Source organism: Belonocnema kinseyi, chromosome 3 (genome assembly GCF_010883055.1).
Source record: "Belonocnema kinseyi isolate 2016_QV_RU_SX_M_011 chromosome 3, B_treatae_v1, whole genome shotgun sequence".
Classification (NCBI taxonomy): Eukaryota; Metazoa; Arthropoda; class Insecta; order Hymenoptera; family Cynipidae; genus Belonocnema; species Belonocnema kinseyi.
Window position 1 is genome coordinate 7784976 of NC_046659.1, and position 18659 is coordinate 7803634.

The 18659-nt window shown below is 37.5% G+C and overlaps 1 protein-coding gene across 8 annotated transcripts in view; it reads right to left on the bottom strand.

Moving 5' to 3' along the window:
• LOC117169108 (acetyl-CoA acetyltransferase, mitochondrial) overlaps positions 1–18659 on the bottom strand; it is a 260337-nt gene that overhangs the window by 129432 nt on the left and 112246 nt on the right. The window contains exon 1 of one of the 8 annotated variants that reach the window (XM_033355267.1): positions 7594–7611. The exons of the other annotated variants lie outside the window; for them this stretch is intronic. The gene's annotated coding sequence lies outside the window, so the exon portion shown is untranslated. Of the gene's footprint in view, positions 1–7593; positions 7612–18659 lie in introns of those variants that run through there. 8 annotated transcript variants of the gene reach the window in all.

Here is an 18659-nt window from a genome sequence, read left to right on the forward strand (position 1 = left end):
TGTCATAAGAACAACCGCAGGATTTCGCCGGGAGCGGTTGTTAATCTGAAAAACTGCACCCGCTCCCAGCGAAATCGCAGTAAAATTTAAGCCAAAACCACGTCTCACGACCGTGAGATAGGTGGTTACAGCCTATAACGGAATCAATAAGACGATTCGGCAAAAGTTTCGAGCACCCTGAGAACACGGAGTGATCCCAGGACTACCGCCTTCTGCATTTTTTCCGCAAGTGTTTTAGCATATTGTTGACACGCAGGGATGCTTCTCAGGCTATTAACGAGTGAAAGCTTGGCACCTCCATGAGCGCCGATGATAAGGACGATTAGTTTAACAAAATATTCCGGGTACAATCGTTGCAACTCCCTTATAAGATCTCTATACCTCTCTTTCTCTTCATTCTCCTTGGCTATGATATTTTTGTCAGCTAGTGCCGAAAAAAGTTAATAACGAACATGGTTCGCTTCTCGAAGTCAAGAAGAACCATGTCAGGCCTCGAGTGAGCAACAGAAACAATTGTCGAGAATATAAAGTTCCAGTATATGCGGCACTTCCCATTCTCGACAATTGACTTAATTTTCCTAGGAGCATTTAGAGGAGCGATATTAAGGTGAATACCGTAGGAGTGACAGGGATGGTAATAAAGCACTCTTAGTGCCGCATTATGCCTTTGAATGTAGTTCGTTCCCGCGTGAGTTGGACAACTAGATAGTATGTGAGCTAAATGCTCGGGGTGTGCATGGCACGCCCTGCAACTATCATCGGGAATGTCTTGGCTCAAAATATGGCGACGGTATGTTACGGTGGAAATGACACCGTCTTGGAATGCCAAAATGAAACCCTCCGTACCAGACTTCAATCCGGGCGATTTAAGGAAAGCAAACGTTAGCTCACACGACATTGACTGATCCTCCACACTTCTGTGGCAGATACCGCGCATCCTCTTATCGAAGAGCTGTTCACAAAAGGTTTTCTCTTGTCCTTTCTTAATCCGGGCTTTCAGGAGTGAGTACTCGAGATAGGTAAGATTTGATGCATTTTGGTCACCCCTAATACTAAAGTCCGAGTGCTTCAGCAGCCTCCTCCGCTGCTTTGTACAGAAACGCTCCTTTGCCCACTTCTTCGTGATTCCTGACCATTTTAAGAAGAGGGTCTCTTCCATTTTCGACTCTATGTGCTGTACCCAGAATAATCCTGTAGTGAAGACATTCAAGACTCAATATTCTGCAACCACCTTGACGGCGTGAGATGTATAGTCGCAAAACAGAATGTTTAAGATGCATGCTTTTGTTCTTATGCATAACCTTTCTTGTCCCGACATCAAGGGATCTGAGATAGTTTTTCGTCCATGGAACTACTCCAAATGAATAGAGTACTGCCGGGACGGCAAGTATGTTCGTTGCAGATACTTTGTTCCTCACCGAGAGTGCGGAAGACGAAATATGCCGGATAAGACGTTTGTATCTGCTTCAGAGACTATCCTTTATGGATGTCACATCCTGAATGCGACTCTGTGATACGCCCAGGTATGTATAAATCTCTCCTGCGCAAAGGTGTCGTATAGCGCTTCTATCAACGAGCTCAGAATCTTCAGGGATGCCATTAATTTTTCCTCGCTTCAAATAAACCTTGACGCATTTGTCTAACCCAAATTCCATTCCAATTTCCTTAGTATATCATTCCACAATCTCTAGAGCTAGATATAGTTGATCTTTGTTTTTAGCATACATCTTAAGATCGTCCATGTAAAATAAATGAGTGATCTTGTACTTTCAATCTGCAAGTTTGCCGCACAAGTACACGTCGGAATGGCGAAGTTCTATAGATAGTGGGAATAATGTAAGGCAAAAGAGGAGTGGGCTCATGGTGTCGCCCTGAAAGACACCTGTCTGAAAGGTGACCTTGTTAGTTGTCACACGATTTTTTTCCAATTAAGATAGTTAATCTTGTTTTCCAAAGCGGCATCAATCTCTCTATGCACCTAACGATTTGCGGATGAACCTTTAAGCTTTCCAAAAGACAGATGATAAGTCTATGGGAGGTCGAATTGAAAGCTTGCCGATAATCAATCCAGGCCATCGATAGGTCACGCTGGTAGAATGCTGCATCTTTGCAGATACATCTATCGATGAGAAGGTTCTCCCGACATCCCGCTACGCCTTTCTTTGAGCCTCGTTGTTCATACATTTCTTGCCACATAGGTTCAATTGCCCGAACAATCCTATCACTTAGGATAGCTATGAATATCTTATACAGTGTGTTCAGACAAGTGATTGGCCTGTAATTCTTCGGGTCAGCTAAGTTGCCTATTTTCGGCAGAGGTATTGTGCGCCCTTCCATGAACCACTCCGGAATCGGCTCTTCCGTCTTTAAATATGAGACGAAAATACGGGCCAAATGCAGATAGGTTGAAGGAAACTTCTTCCACCAGAAGGTTTTGAGATAATCTGGTCCCGGTGCGGACCAGATCCTTCATCCTTCTCAATACTTTCTTCATCTCCTTGGCAGTGATAGGTGGGCATTCTTCATCAGGTGTTATGAGGGCATCACACAGCTCCTTGAAGCTATTTATATGTTCTAAGTCTTCGTCCCGTCTAAGTGCACTTCGTCGACTTCTCTCCAAAATACATCGACCTTCTCTGGTTTGGGCGGGTGGTCGACAGTAACTGGAGGGTCTTGGAAGAGTCAAGATGGGTTGCCCCGCCTATCTTTATGGCAAGTTGATGCATTATTTTTTTGCCTTATAATCAACCGTTGGTTTTGTTTTATGGTTTGTATCGGCCAAAGTTCTCGCTGCATTATACACACAATAATTGATAGTCCAGAGGTCGGATTCTTCGGGAAAATGTCCACGAAGCTCTTCATCCGTTTCAGCCAGATATTTAGGCTTGACAGAAACCTTGGTGTTGACATTTCTCAGGGTCATAAAGCATCACTCTTCCTCTGTTGGATGCCTGCCCGCGGTTGGTCTTAGTGTCGCCTCTCTTTCTCTGTTGCAGGCTTGTTCTAGCTGTGGTAGAGTAGGCGCAAACCGCACATACTAGAACTATGTTTGGTGTTGTCATTGTTGTTCCCAGAGGAAGTTAGGGAAAGGGGTTCGTCCATCCTTGTAAAGCCCCGCATGCAAGGACAGCTGTCCGCGAATGCCTATTTATTTTTGTAACCGTATTCAGAAGAAACCCTTTGTACAGAGTCCCTCTATCTACAACCCGAGGACGCGTTCGGTGACTTTGTCTAGGGTCCTTCGGTTTGATTCTAGAGGAATCAAAACGGAATATATATTAGGCTGGGGCAAAAACCAACATTGAGCGTCCAGGAAACGCCTGGGTGCGGAAAAGTGTCCCAGTCCAATCCGAAACTCACCCCACTTTGAAATTTTGGAATCCTATAATGTCTTCAGTCTGTTCTTTGCGGGTGAAATCTCGAAATTTCACTAAAAAGCACTAAAATTTAAGGTTTTGCAAAAATGAACTTCAAATCGATACCGATGCCTTCCAAGGGTGACTTTACGATGAAAAGTCATCAGAGGGTACTTAGAGGTCCGTACCGAATCGCCGAAGTCACCCCATGCCAATCCTCATGGAGGGGGAAATGGCTCAAAATTGCGTATTTTCGAGTAAAACGCTTAAATATTTGTGCAGCTCCTAGCTCACTGAGTTCTACTACTTCGAGTGACCCAGAGCCCACCACGTGGAGGTGTCTGCACATCGGGCTCCACCCACGCCCTACCCAAACAACCAACCATATGTAGAACGTGCTTATTTAGGTCTCAGAGTCATTAATTACACCCACAAAGTCTTTCTTAGTGTCAAATAAGTTGACAGTCTTTCGAGAAAGAAGGGTGGTGCGTATCCGTCGGTCCCGAGCCTCGGGACCGATGCCTTGCCTGGAGACCTTTTTTACCAGTCTAACAGTTCTTTCCACCGCTACTGCGTGACAAGGGAAAGATGTAAAGTCCCAGTCGGGTACCAAGCCATCGGCCATCGATAGCTTAGCGGTAAGTTCATCCTCTGTTATAGGAATTAAAACTGGAGTTATGGTAAGTGAAACATCTGTTTGTTCCCAATCAATCATTTCTGTGTAATTATTAGCTCCAAAATTAATTTTTGGCACAATATTGTATTTAACAGTTGTCTGATGCTTATGTTTTGCTTCCAGGATTTTGGTGAGTGCGTCTTGGCGAACGGTACGCCTAGGGTCGGTTACCATTCCAAGAAGTATATTTTCTGGCATGGCAGAGAAGTCGTTTGTCTTAATGGAAGTGTTTACCACATTTCGGTACTTCAGAGGAAAAAACCTTGACAATTCGACTGCTTGGAAGAGGTTCCGACTCACATCAGCGATAGACTTATCCCGTCTGATGTGGAACCACTGAGGTACGTCTACTATGAGTAAGTATTCAACTAATACTTGCAGTTTGTTTGTGGGTCTTTTTGTTGATATGTATAATTTCAGAATTCTATTTGCAGTTGTTAGCCAACGAGCCATGTTGATGGGGCCTATCTTCCGGGAGGCCAGCTCAGGAGAGCACGCTCCGAACCGTATGGCATCTGATATCTCATAAAGATACCTTTGATCTGAGCTGAGATCAGTGGGCTCAATCTCAGGTAAGTCACACTCGACTTGTTTAAACTTTACAACATCGAGGGTCTCACAAGTTGCAAGTTGTCCCCCTGTTGGCCCTGAGTATTTGTTCGGACCAGAGGTAGGTCCGTCAATAAGTACGAAAAGACTTCTGAACGGTAGCTAATTGAAATATAATAGACAGACAACCCATTGCAAGGGACGATCAAGTCGTTCCTCTAGTAGACGAATAATTCCTTCCTTCCAGCCCGTATTCGTATTTGTACCGTCCCAGCACACGACTACCACTGCATCGAAGCCTCCATTCAGTTCTGTTATGTAATTATAAATAGAATCACATACATCTTGGGCATGGGTCGATGGTGTGACGACATGGCCTACTTATTTAGAACCTGGTTTGGCCACCAAAGATATGTGTTCCTCGTTAATAAATCCGGAGGCTGTGAATGTTTCGTCTTTCTGACTATCAAAGTATAAGCCACGAATAGAATCCTCATGGCGTGATTCCTCCTTCAACTTGGAGCCTATTTCAATTTTATCGCGCCTTATCTTACTTTTATCTGTTACTAAACACTCAGGTACTTTTTGAGAAATAATCGGGGAGATCATGCCTGCTCGATTGGCAGCGAAGAGTACAGTCGAGCTTAAATGTGCCGCAGCCCGTTGACTTATACCATATCTTTGAGCAACTACTGCTGCTTCAGATAAGTCAAGTCTGGCCTGCGATGATTTTCTCTGCACAAATCTGCGTGGTATGTCGTAAAAATCTTCATCATCGTTAGAAGCATCAAGCTTTACCTTAATTTCAGGAGCAGGATTATCACCTCCATCTTCCTCAAAGAAGGAATCTGAATCTATATCCATATCAATCGTAGAGGAAGATGTGGAGACCGATGCAGTAGGAACGCTTTCCCCACTTTTTCCCCGTTCAAGTCTGCCTCTTTTTGCATTACTGGCTGGAACCTTCTTTTCCTTGGGACAGGAGTACCTAGACAAGTCAACGCACTTACAATCGGCTATGTTAAATAATTCAGAACAGTACTCTTTGAAGGCGGCGATTTTTTCATCCTTATTATTTTGAGAAGTTGTTTTACTCTTCAATGCATTTTTCAACGTAGTGTATTTTTTATGAAGATTTGTGAGACATTCCCTAATGCGCTGCTCTGACACCGTTGGGAAAGAAGCAGATTCCCAAATAACTATTAGCTTGGAACGGACTTCGTCGGCAATGTCTCCGAATGAAGGCGCCTTGTCTTTTTCTGAAAGACAGCCCTTTTGCCTTCGAACCTCCTGACAACATCGCAGAACGTCAGCCCTCGTTGGCAGAACGTTTGGACCAAAATCTTTTGGAAGACCAAATATAGGGCACTGCACAAAGTCTCTCTTTGCGAATTTCGACATGCTGTGGCATACAAGCCAAAGAGGGGAGTGCAGGCAGAACCATAATCACTACCACCAAAAGAATCAGCGACGAGACAATGTAAAGAAGAAGCTATAACGACAACGTCAACTAGCACCTGCGAGTGATACGGACCTCTAAGTAGCCTCTGATGACTTTTCATCGTAAAGTCACCCTTGGAAGGCATGGGTATCGATTTTAAGCCCATTTTTGCAAAACCTTAAATTTTTTAAAATGTTTAAATGTTTTAGTTTTAGATTGGACTGGGCCACTTTTCCGCACCCAGGCGTTTCCTGGACGCACAATGTTGGTTTTTCGCCCCAGCCTAATATATATAGGCGGAAAGATTGTGGGGAATGGAAGTCATGTAAACGCTTAGCGAATACATTATGAATAAAGAAGTGAAAGAGATCGATTAACGTTATTCACATGTAAAAGAACAAAACAGAAACCGCAATTTACGTGTCTTCGGTATAAATATTAATAATTGCATAAGTTGAATAAGGGGAAAAAGTATACAGCCGAGGATTTGTATGATGTATCTGGCTTAAAGATCGAGTTTTAATATTGTTCGAATACATTTCGACATTAACCATCCGGAGGTATCTAAAGGTCATAATTGTGGGTACCACTTCAACCCTAGTCACACATATTATATATTATACACATATTATATGTATATTATATGTATTAGGTCAAGCCGAATGAAGCAGAGGATTTTCTAGAAGTGTCCTGGTCCCAGAAAAAAATTTTATTATGTCGAAATTAAGATTTCTTTTTATCACAAAATTCTTCGCTTATTTCTCATTAATGACTATTAACAAAAAATTGCATGAAGACAGTGACGATCCAGATACTCCAGGCAAGGTAAATTACTATGAATTTTCATGTAAATAGAGAAGTGAATTGTAGGTTATAATAACCTAAAAGGTAAGTTTTATTAGCCTTCATCAAAAATGTTTGATTTGCTTTAATCAATTTTGTATTTTCATGTTAATAATTTTTACAATTTTAGCGATTGGTCAATCGTTAAGTAATAATTTTTCGTTCTTTTGTGAATTTATTTTGCACTCTAATAAAATAAATATTATTTGCTTAAAATAAAGGGAATTTGATTGCTTATATTCTTTGAATGATAATTTTTATTTTACAAATCTAATTCCTCTGAAAAATAAATAAGTGTATGAACGATAACGACTTAAAAAAAAAGTTAAAAAATTGTTTAGAGGCTATGAGAAAAGAAAAAGAAGAAATAAAAGAATGTGGAAAACATAAGTTCTAAGAATTTTGTTTCCTTGCTTAGCGTCATGGTTTGGTTAAGTCAATTAGTTTTCAAAAGTGTTATTAATGTAATTTTACATACGTTCCAACGATAAATTTCTCTAGGAGTATGTATATTTTTAGATTACTCTGGAGGTTTAACGTCTAAATGCCTCCGAAAAATGTTCAAACTTGAGCTGGAAAACCACTTGGGTACCCCAGACAATCCTCACTTTTTGAGAAACTCGTTTTAGCCTGAGCAGGAACGCAAGGTCTCAAAATTTCATAGTAAATGCTCAGCTAGACCTAGATTGTCAAAATTCTTATCATAACTTTCAGATTTAGATCCTTACTTTCACGGTCATGCATTCTAGCCTTTACAGGAACGTAAGGTCTCAAAATTTCTCGAAGAATATGTTTCAGTACCTAGGGATCCTGAATTATTTTCTCCTTTTTGAAACCCGTTTTAGCCTGGACAACAACGCAGGGTCTTGAAATTTATAAATTGTTATAATTACGAATTATAGATTCCTTCGAAGTATTAGAACCTAGATGCTTTCGAAAAATGTTAAAATGTTAAAACTTGAGCCATCCTTTATTCTTTAGAAACTGGTTTTAGCCTTCGCAAGAAAGCAGGGTCTGCAAATTCCTCGTCGAATATGTTTGAGTATCCTGGTAAGTTCTGTGGAGCACCTCGTTTTTTACAGATTTTTAAATTCCTCGAAGAATATGTGTGACGGACGTGGTGAATACTCTGCAGCACCAGAGAGTCGTCTACAGAGTGGCCCCAGACCTCGTAAGAAAGACCTTCGATCCTTGACGGACGGTTGACATTCGAATACATTTGAAGCAACTGTAGTCTTGATATTGTAAAATATTATTGAGTTACATGTATAATTTAGGTTTTCCAGTATTTTTTTAGTTATTCTTATAACATTAACTAGATATTTTTTCATTGGGTTTCATCAGTTTCGTAAGGTAACTAAACAAAAGTAATGCTGACATTCGTTTTACTTTGCGATATCGATAACTGAAATAACAAAACTTTTGTTGTGTTCAAATATAACATAACGTACCGTAACGAAAGTTTCGTTAGGATCCCTGCTTAAAATTATTTAAATTTTTGATCAAACTTTTAATGAATCCTAAAAAACAAAAATAAATCCCTTATGAGCATGTGAGACAGTCAAATACCCATATTACCAACCTCATTCTACCAGTTCACTGAATATTTTTTTGAATCTGAGAACTTTTTTTGAAAATAAAATATTTTTTCTGAACCTCAACATTTTTTTAAAGTTCGAACTTTTTTTATACATAAAATATCGACCTCAGACTTTGAAAAGTGCAAGAGCCGACAGGAAACTACGTATGAACATCGAGTTGAAAATTTGGGATAATAAATAAGACGTACTAAGAAAAGTCGGTCTCGTCCTTAATTTGAATAATTATGAAAAAGCAACAACAAAATCATTTATTACGAAAAACTTTTTTCATGATTTTACAAATTTAGAACCAGGCCCACCATTCTTAGTGCTTATTTTTTACTATTCCAAATTTTCCACACAATGTGGCGATTCGTGTGAAAATAACTTGAGAAATTAAAAGAGTGGACGTAAGGTAGGAATCTGGTCACGTGACCCACTTCTCACATAGCCTTAAAAAAATATTTCAACTAAACCTCATCCAACATATAACAAAGGTGTCCGGTCTGTAGGACGAGCCAGCTGTTAGAGCCTCGTCTAGCAACCGCCAGAGTTCGCTTTTTCGTCGGCTCCCAGTTTTAATTTGTTCGGAAATAATTTTTATCGAAGTGACTACCCAAATGAATGACCTTAACGAAGTTTATTGTGCTTTAATTCACTTTCCAAAGTTTCGGTTTGATATTTTATTTAAAGAAAATTTCTCAGGTTAGAAATAAATATTCAGTAAGCTAATAAAAAGAGTTCGGCAATATAGGTACTTGACTGTGTCACATAACCTTACAATTTTCGAATTTTTTTTTGCAATTTTGGAAATCTTTTGAAATCTTCTTAAATATTCTGTTCGAATTCATTTTTCTAAGTTTCAAAAATATCTTTAGTTTTCATAGGAATATTACTGAAATTTTCATATATAATTTTATTTTTAATTTTTTGGAATCTTTTCAAATTTTAAATTATCTTTTAAATTCTTTAAAAACTTCTGAATATCTTTTAAGATTAATGACGGGGTTTATACAAAATAGTCAAATTTTCTACCCGGAAATATTAATTTTCAATTAAAATGTACATTTTCTATTTAAGAAAATAAGTTTAATTTTCAACAAAATAGTTTAATATAAATATTTATATGCAGTTTACACTAACAAGATTATTCTTCTACCAAAATGAAGAATTTCCTACAAATTTGTTACATTTTTCTCGGCAGAAATTAATTTTGTACTAAGAAAATTAATTTTCAACCGAGAATAGTTTTCTAACAAAACAAAAAAAAAACAAGTAAATTTTTAATAAAAAAAATTAATTTCAAAATAAAAAAGAAGGAATCTCAAAAACATTGTACAATTTCCCACATAAATAGATTAATTCTAATCAAACAGATGCCTCCTTAACCAAAAAATATAAACTTTCTATCAAAATAAATGATTGCTTAAACCAAAAAGACCGAAAAAGACGGATATTACACAAATAAAGTTGAATTTTTTACCAAGAAAGATGCAATTTCTACAAAAATAGATGATTTTTAATTAAACAGGCAAATTAAAAACAAAATAGTTGAATTTTCATCTAACAAAAAATTCAGTTTGACTTTTTAACATCAAGACGTGAGTATTAAGTAAGAAGTAAAATTTCTATGAAGATACTTAATTTAAAAATTAAAAATACGAGTTTTCAACAAAATGGGTGAATTTTCAACCAAACACTTGAATTTTTATGAAAGATTTTATGTAATATTTGTTTTTATTTTAACTAGTTTTATGCGTCTTTGTTACGAGCTGACAATTACTGCCACTTGGCGTCTAATTAGCATATATAAAGTTCCGCCTCTCTGAGGAGCTCAGTTCTATACCTGTACTCATAAACACAAATAAAGCGCTCGAAGTCAGACATTGACTTCGAGCTTACATAAAAAAACTTATTAAGCATTTTCATGCTTAAAATTTTCGCGACCCTACCAGGATTGCTCTTTCGATTTCTATAACCAAGGATAAAATAGAGAAATCTTATAAAAACAATTCTCGTGATGAACCCCGGAAGGGGATCCTACGGAGTTTATTTAATTATACAACGTAAACACCCTGTTTTTCGAAATGCAAAAATTGAACGAGGCACGCAATGAGGCGGAAGATGCATATGCGTAACAAGGCTTGGAAGAACGACGACCAGTCATCAGACAAGGCCAAATCCAGGTTAACAACGAGGAACTTTACTGACAGCCTGCTGCCAACCAGAGAGGATCAAGCCATCAAGCGAATTTAGAAAAGTAAGCATTAAAGTGAAAAAAACAAACAACAAATCATATCGAATTGCAAAGAGAATAAGTCTTGCTTGCTATCTGGGGAAGGAGATCAAGTGAATTTAAAGTTGATTTCACGTTAGGCGAGGCAAAGTTTTGCATTTCCGGTAAGGTATACTCCTGGTGCTCCAGAGCACTGCCTTTTCTCAACAATAGTATCGAGACAACAACGGTATAGCTTACGCGACTAACGATACTGACGAGACTTCTGATTCATCACACGAACTTATTCCTTTATGCTATACGGCAATGACCTCCAACAACAACACTCAACCTTCATGGAGAGCATAATCTCCGATGAATACAGCACCGGATTCCTCATTAAATCTGGATTCCATCCAGCAACTGCGATTGGAAAGACAAGAGCTGAGACTCGAGAATTTTAGAATGAAAGAAGAACTTGCTACACTTAACGGTGAGAATCACAACAGGAGGCAGGATATAAACAAGTTGCAAAAAATACAGCACTTATAACGGACAACCATTCTGATTGAAAGACGCCTATAAGGACCTCGAATACGCGGTACAAGCAGAAAACCCTTCCTGAACAATAAAGAAAATGGCCCTAGACATAGAAGACAACAGCGCGATTAAAAGTTGCATAATAAATTTAAGTGACGATATTTCGTCACAGGTCAGGCCCATGGAATCAACCACGCTATCAAAGTCCCTGCAAGAAGTATTGGAAGCTGAAGCTTGGCAACGGGAAATAAATAAAGATAGAATACTCCGACAAAGCCATGTGCTTAGACAAACCACTAAATTCCAACCCCGAACAATAAGTGATGGATCCATATACAAATTATTAGTTGATAGCGTAGCAGCAATCAACATACTCGTAATTAAGATAAATCAATTACAGTCCGACCAAGAAACATTTACGTTCCATGAAAAATTCTCAAGGATTGACGAATACTGCGATACGACGGAAGCCACTTATCTGCAGTACTTTGGGAAAAACAACTATTCCACATAGTAGAAAGAAACTTTCCACTATTAGGAGATGGAATAATAGGATTGTGATTCTTCCACAAATATCCCAGATATGCTTTAACAAAAACTATTTGACAATCGACAAATGGAAAGTACCTCATTTCGAGGGAGATTACCTACCAGGAAACTCAACAAAAATCTGTAAGACCAACGTACCCGACGAAGAAAATCAAGTAATTTGGATAAAAAATCAAAAAGAAATTCCTAACGGACTATACACAATACTATAGGATCACGAGACCTAGATCTTGCCCAATGAGGGGGTGATTGTCCCTTAAATTACTTCAAAAGACTAGAAAACATCAAAATAGTCTGAACTTAAATCATATCAAACTAGAAATTAGAGAATAAATAAAAGAAATCGTGACTCAATATTTACAATTTTTTACTATACATGGAGACCCTCTACCTTCTAAAAATCTGACTTAACACGAAATAATTATAGACTCCAGAAAAATTATCAACCTAAGATCCCATAAACTACCCGAGAAACACAAGGAATTCGCACTTAACGAAACAAGTGAATTACTGAAAAAGGTGTAATAAGAGAGTCCCAATCACCTTTTCACTGCCCACTATGGATAAGAAAAACACCGAGCAGGATGCACACCCTCTCCCGAGAATATACCATATCCTCGAACAGTTAGAAAATGCAAAGTTTTTCTCAGCCTTAGAACTTAGTGCAGGATTCTACCAAATCCCCATGAAAAAAGAGTGCAAAAAATATACAGCTTTCTCCATTGTACAAAGGCATTTCGAATATAATAGGATTCCATTTGGTTTAAAAAACGCACCCTCTATCTTCCAATGTCTGATGGACAATGCGTTCAGAGCACTAATTGGGAAAGAATGTTTTGTCTACATTGATGATATTTTAATATTCGGAAAAAAACTAGAAGAACATAACAAAATTTAGTGACTGTCCTGGAAATAATAAAAAAGTTAGGCTTTAAATTAGAACCATCAAGATGCGAGTACCTACGTCCAGAACCAGAATACCTAGGCCACCTAGTTACCGTGGAAGGAGTTAAGCCAAAATCTATTATGGGCAAGGCAATCCCGGAATTCAAGCAGCTAAAAACACATAAAGACGTGCAATCATTCAGCGGATTAGCTGGATATTAGAGGAAGTTCATAAAGAACTTTTCTTCTATAGCTAGACCATTCACAAGATGAACTTAGAAGGAGAAAATTTTTGATTGGACTCCAAAGTGTGATGAAGATTGTGAAAAATTAAAAAATGAATTAACAACATCACCAGTATTAAGGTTCCCCGATTTTAAAGATTTTTTTACTGTAACAACTGACGCATCGAATCAAGGTACTTGCTAGGAAAAAAGTTTAAAATCCAAACTTATCACAAAGCACTCATTTGGTTACACAATGTGAAAGACCCTAGTTCGCGACTCTCACGGTGGCGATTACGGCTAGATCCATGTCAGCGATATTCTACAACCATCGCTGGACGGAATTGATTTAACTACAGACGATGAGCTATCAGATATTGAAGCTTTGGGCACAACAGTTAAACGCCCCATTATAATCATGGATGAAATACAGCAAGAAAAAATTTAAATCCAAGTCAGAAGAATGTGCGAGTCAGTAGAAAGCAACGACGATTCAGATGATCCCCCTGGATCCGAAACACCTCAACAAGCCGAACTCTACAATGATTTTATGACATGGCGATTAAACCCAACGCAAGGCAAATTGAAAACAAAACCCAACGCCGTCGGAAAACTCTGGAAAATAATAAACAACGAAGACATGACAAAATTTGAAGATCGTTTACGGAAACTAGGCTAGTTCATCGATGAAATTATCAACAAGAAACTAACATTGATAAGGTTTATATTCGGTGACCCACTCTTTACACCAATAGAAAAGGAACGCACATAGAAAATGATTGAATACCCATCTAACTTGTATCCCCAATTAAGATTTCACCTATACGTTAAAAATATCCGAGAATTAACAAAAGAATAAAAAAAAACAATATCATTGAAGAAGCGCATGCTAAAGATCTTGTAGAAAAGAATACCAAAATATGCCCCATATATCAACTCCAAAAAAACAACAAGAATCAAGAACCAAGCTGAGGGAATTATAGCAGACATTCCTCTGAAACCCAATGTTAATGCCGATGGCTAAGGAGACATCTAGTTCAATAATAGAAGGGTTGCTCGATGACTACATCTACATCCTGGGAGCACCCAAGACAATCCTAACAGACCAGGAACAAATCTTTGATGTATTATATTCCCTGCCGAACCAAAGGAACCGAAAGGAGCCTCTACAAAGTACCCTTAAAGACCCCACTAAGCCCCCCTTCGGTTCCTCCTTGAAAAACTCAACAAAAAAAGCACGATCAAGTTTTAAATTGTTGAAATTCGGATTCTACATTAAAATTCGCATTGGAAACTCACGGAGTATTTGCAATACTTTTTCTTGCAGCGTTAAAACTTAAAGAAATAAAATATCTGTCATTTACATAGGCCGAAGGCGGCTTCAAGTGCATCTTCTTTCAGTAGAAGTTAATAAGCGCTCCGTTGGCAACTTTAAGAATTTTCTCTGGATGCTAGCGCCACGCAGTGAAAACCTCAGACAACAACGCTGCGATGCAAGTGAGAGAGAATGTTATCTGTAAACTTCGCGCGCAACATACTACTTGAGCTGTTATGGATGCGCTTGAAGTCACCTTCAGCAAAAGTTAATGACATTTTTTTTTTAACACTGCAAAAAAAAATGCCATTACTCCGTGAGTTTCTAGTAGAAATTTTAACGCAGAATCCGAATTTTTACAATTTAAAAGTAGAACTTGCTATTTTTTTGAGTTTTTCAAGAAGGAACCGAAGTGGGGCTCAATGGGATCTTCAAGGGTACTTTGTAGTAGCTCCCTTTGGTTTCTTCGGTCTGCCAGGGTTACAATATTCTTTAAGGTTATATATTAAATACATCAGAACATTGCACTTCGGGAGTGAGGAAAGATATTAACCACTAAATTGGCAGGTTTGACACCAAACCTATAGGTGGCACACTTGGTTCCTCTTTCGAATTTTCTGATTAAAATTCGAGTTCAACATCGATATTCTTGTCGCACGAATTGAACAAAGCAGTTTTAAAGAATTCACAAGGGCTTATGCTTATAATTGTGAATATCTTCGTCGTCATGCCACTCTGCAACTTAACGAATCTCCGATTGTTTCAGAATTGAAAGACTTTGCCCCTGCCTGCGTTTTAATATTGAAACTGCTTGAATCATATTAGTACGAGCACTGTCTTTTGTATGGAATTTTTGTGTATTTCAACGCTTTTATTCAGGCAAATTACTTACCACAAAAATCACAAGCTCAATCAGTCCACATTTTTGCAAGCGATTGGTTACTGTTTTGGTCAGCTATTGCGGAGGGAATCTAAAGCAATTTTTCTTCTTGAAGAAGACACGGGGGCAACTAAAACCGCTTCGTAAAATTATACGCAAGCAGCTTCGACTTTTTGAACAGCAAGATTCATTTGGACTTTTAGGATTTGCAATAAATAATATAATTCTTACACGTGTGTTCATAATCGGAACGATTGAAACATGCTCCAAAATGTTTCCTCTTGCTTCGAAATTACAAATTTCCATTATTTCGTCAATTGTTTGGCGACCAAACCAAATGAGACGAAAGAATATGCTACAGCATATCCTTATACTGAGCACATAGTATCCTTTCCGTACCATGCAAAAAAAATATTTTAAAAACAGCAAAATGGACATTTAGGCTGCTGCAATTCAAATTTTACTTTAAATTTGCAATTAGAACGTCACGTACTCTGGCGGACCGATGGAACCGAAGGCGGCCTCCCCAAAGTACTCTTAAAGGCCCCACTGAGTCCCCCTTCGGTTCCTTCTTAAAAAACTAAAAAAAAAAGAAACAAGATCAATTTTTAGATTTTTGAATTTCGGATCCTACGCTAAAATTTTCATCAGAAACTCACGGTGTAATCGCAATACTTTTTTTCTAGCGTTACAAATTTAAAATCATAAAATACCTATCATTTGTATGGGTCAAAGGCGGTTTCAAGTGCATCTTATTTTAGTATCATTTAATAAGCGTTTCGTCGGTAACTTTAAGAATTTTGTCTGGACGCTAACGCCACGCAGTGGAAACTTCAGACATCAACGCTACGATACAAGTGAGATCAGTCTGTCCTTGAGGTTACGAGACGAGATGTCAGGACTAAAAGTAAAGAATTCGTTTAAATTCTCATTTTTCATATTAGTAAATTAATGGCATTTTTTCAAATTTTTAACGCTGTAAAAAGAAAGTATTGCGATTACTCCGTGAGTTTCTAATGGAAATTTTAACGTCAAATCCGAATTTCAACTATTTAAAAGTTGATCTTGATGTTTTTTTAGTTTTTCTTGCATGATACGAAAGGGATAATATGTGGATACCACAGGGAACGGCAAAATGAACTGGCAGTTTTCGCCACCGCGCGGTTAAGCGAGTAGGTGGTGATGGTGGGGGATCTCATCTTCAAATCTTAAACTGATAAAATCGGTTGTTCCAATGTTATTTTTTTTAATTTCCATTAACACCATTCTGTAATAACCAATTCAACATTTTTTATAACTCTTAACCTTTGTGTTATTTTTACTTTAAGACCGTCAAATCTTTTTGCTGCTCCCTGTATAAGGGTACGCTGTAGCGTATCCTCTTCTTTCATTTACAACGAAAATGGCATCCAGATCATGTTTCTTGAAATGAGAAATAACCTGATCGATGACTTGTGTGTATCTGGGAATTCTTATAGCTCAAGTAATCGATTAAAGTATGTGCCATGATATTTTGTTGAAGAAGATGAGAGCTTCCAAGAGCGAATGGCATCATAAGTTTGTCCATTGTATGTAATAGCTTCAAAATTCCCATTCCGCCATTTTTTACAATAATTGGAGCTTGCACAGATGGAATCAACTTATGTTTTTCTACTATAACTTAATTATAGTCTGTTTGACGCACTCTATATTCCATTTGCATTAAAAACGGTGCTTGTTCTTTTAAGGCGGTTTTCCTAATAAGCATTCAAGCTTTGTCATCCTGTGAAACATAAAAATTCCGCGTGCAATATCATATCTTAAAAGAATACTATGTAATAATAAATTATGATATTTTATGAATCTCAATTATGAATTTCTTGCCACAATTTCTTTCATTACAGCTTGTTTTTTTCCTCTAAAATGTTTTTGGTATTCAACGTTAATTTTTTTGGTATTATGTATTTTGTTTGCATCTCGAAGTTTCTTCTTTAATTCTTGCTAACTTCATTAATATTTTCATCCCCTAAGCCATCGTAGCGTTTGTGTCAAGTGTTGCTTAGTTCACTCTCCAATATCTGGATTTTCTTTTACACTTCCTCTTTGACTCACTTTTTGAAGACAAGTGATGGTTGGGAATCCTGGAAAGGTATTCATGTTAAATGAAATACCAAAGGGCCTCACCAAATAATTTTTTTCACGCATTGATCAAAGAAAAAATCGAAAGAAAAATGTTATGATACACCAGACTGAACGATAAATGGTTCAAAAATCTGTCGGATACTGATATACCAGAAAATGTAGTGAATGTATACTAGCGGTAGCTCAGGATCGCTCTAGACTTAATATCGCGAGTAATATATGTGGGGTTGTGAATTCGTGCTACGCCGTAAAGTTAAAAATCATACAACCCTTGAAAGAAATCAGATAGGCCAAGAAATTTGCAATAGAAAACACTCAGATTATTTTTGTTAAGGCGGACAAGGGTCATACTACCGTCGCGATGAAAAGAGAAGATTATGACGCTAAAGTTAATGCATTATTAGAAGATCGGGACACTTGCGTTAAAACAAGTAGGGGTACAACCAAAAAAATTGAAAGGGAAAATTGAAATTGAAAATCGAGAGTGCTTAACAGCTTTGATTTGGTGAAGAAAATAAGGAATTTCAGGATTCCGCCAAATCATATCTTCGCGTCATTAGACAGAGAGAGATCGAGAAGGAGAGAGCGAGGGAGAGTGGGAGAGAGGAGCTGCACGACATATAAATACTAAGTTTATGCATGAAAACACATTTTTTTACCAAATACTGAATGCCAAACTTTTAATTTTAACTTCATTTAAATCTTATATGTTTAAATATTATATCTGGCACTGAGGAGGAGCCCTATCCGTGGTCGAAACGTTTGCCAATCTAATAATTTAAGAAATGCATGTTTTATAATGAAGTATTTTCATAAGACGCTAATGCTGATGAAAAATTTCTTCCAAACAAAAAAAACTTATTAAAGATAATTATCAGCCCCCCCCCAACCTACCCCTTTGTAATATTTAGTAAGAAATCCAGTAACCTCCCCCCCCCCTTCCGCCTCAACCTCTTACATAACTGCTTGACGATCCCTTCAAAAAACGCCTGATTGTTCACGTTTCAAGACCGTGGATTTTATGTAACCGTCAGACCCAAAATTGACATTCAATCCAGATTTGACTATATTTAAAACAAAAAATGACTGTTGCTTTTGAAACAATAAACTATATTCCTGGTCCACAGATCTTCATATTTTGGAAATCGTTGAAATATTTGTTACCTACTAGGCAAAAAATCGATTTTCGGATTATGACTACTTATTTAATTACTTATCAAAATTATAATAAAACTCTGGTTTTCTTTGATTATTTAAAACGTATAATCTTTTTTCTCATAATTTAATTAATTATAAAACCAGTAACTAGACTGTGACTTGCATAAATCTGAAACATTTCAATAACATTTTACATTTAATTTAGTCAATAATGCAATTTAAGGTGTTCATTATTTTATAACGCTCTTGAATCACAACAAATTATTTTGCCTGCATCTTTTCCAGATGAACAATAATAAAAGCTAGAATGACTTTAAAATTGTATCT